The sequence below is a fragment of the Etheostoma spectabile genome, chromosome 14 (genome assembly GCF_008692095.1).
Source record: "Etheostoma spectabile isolate EspeVRDwgs_2016 chromosome 14, UIUC_Espe_1.0, whole genome shotgun sequence".
NCBI lineage: Eukaryota > Metazoa > Chordata > Actinopteri > Perciformes > Percidae > Etheostoma > Etheostoma spectabile.
Genome location: NC_045746.1, coordinates 14,842,664 through 14,844,225, shown reverse-complemented (window position 1 = coordinate 14,844,225; position 1,562 = coordinate 14,842,664).

The window sequence follows — 1,562 nt, the reverse complement described above, 5'->3', positions numbered from 1 at the left end:
ATGGTACCAAACTTCTACAGTAGTACAGATAGGTTCTTTTACTTCTGTACTCATTAAATGAGGCATTTGAAAGTTTGTAAGTAGGCCTGCACCAGGAGTTTATTCAAATAACATGATGGCTTCTACTCTCTGCTGTTACCGCTACCGCTGCTAGATAACTAGTTCTCTGATTCTCCTCCATTAGTTGTAGCTCCTCGTCTGTTAATTCAAGCTCGAATAGGTACAGGCAATCTTCGAAATTGATACATTCATCGTTACGGTCGATGCTAACCTCAAACTCTACCATTTTTTTGATCTTTTCTTCTGTTGCCTTGACATCTATTGCCATAAGAGACTACCGGTAAAGTAGTGAAGAAGGAGCAAGAAGCGAAAGAACAGAATTAGAGACCAACGAAATGGCATCAGAAAAAAAGTGCAAGGTAAGTTTATTTGAGTTTATTTTCTAACTGTGCTTGCATGAAATCCTACACAGTGGAATTAGGCTATGAGTTAAAAGAAAGTAACAAAAAAATCCCGGTGCACTTGCCATACCCATCAGAAAAAAAGGTGCAAAAGGTTGTGTGGTCATCTGAACTAAAAGTGAAGTTTCTCATTTTAATGTATTGGGCTAATATTTCCTAACAGAAGTCATAATAGTAGATCCTCAAGCTACAGTCTTTTGCAGCTGTTCTTCGCTTCAGATTGCAGCACCCTTAACAGATTTATTTTCCTCATGTGTTTTTGTGGCATTAATCACCCCTCATACACCTAGGCATGCCAAAGGAGGCCGAGGCGTGTTTGGACGCATCGGACCAAACTCAAAAAGCTGTGGCAGACGGACTTAATGCACACCCCAGCTGTGGTTACACTCACCATAGCACTTCCCATTCTCTTCGTGAGCTGACCTGGATATTTTTGCATGCACTGTCATCAATAAATCATGTCTGACTGGGATTGATCAATGATTTAACATGATTGTGTGCAATTATAATGGACATTATGTAGGCTGCTACAGGCTTCTGAGTATACTCCATGTAGGGTACCAAGGGAAATTCAGCCACGCAGAATAAAATAAAACACTAAAAGATGTCTATAATTTCTCTTCCTGTAATTCCCGGTGTGGTCCACAGGTTTACAACCACGTATCCACAATACTTTGTCAGGCCTATAGAGAGCAGCAACTCCCCTGGATAGCTTTAATGATCAACACCCAAACTCTGAGACAGTCTTGGTCTAGTCTGTCATCTATTTGGAAAAAAAAACAAAAACAAAAGAAGGGCCATTTTTGATTTATCACACTGAGGAAAGATGCCATTTTTGGTAGATAACATGATGTGAAGCAGACAGTTGAGCAGACACATTGTTTTTCTAAATTGTACTTTATTTTCTTTTAAAGGACATATGTTTTAAAACAGCAATTGTAGAGAATAAATAAAGAAACATTATGTTTTTTTTGTTTACTTCCATAGGTACATTTATGTAATTAAAAACTCTATAAGTGTGTTCATTGTCTTGAAGACCACAGGAATCCTCTTTTTTTTCTTCTTTTTTAAATTAAAAAAGAAATTGTCACATCTCTCTTC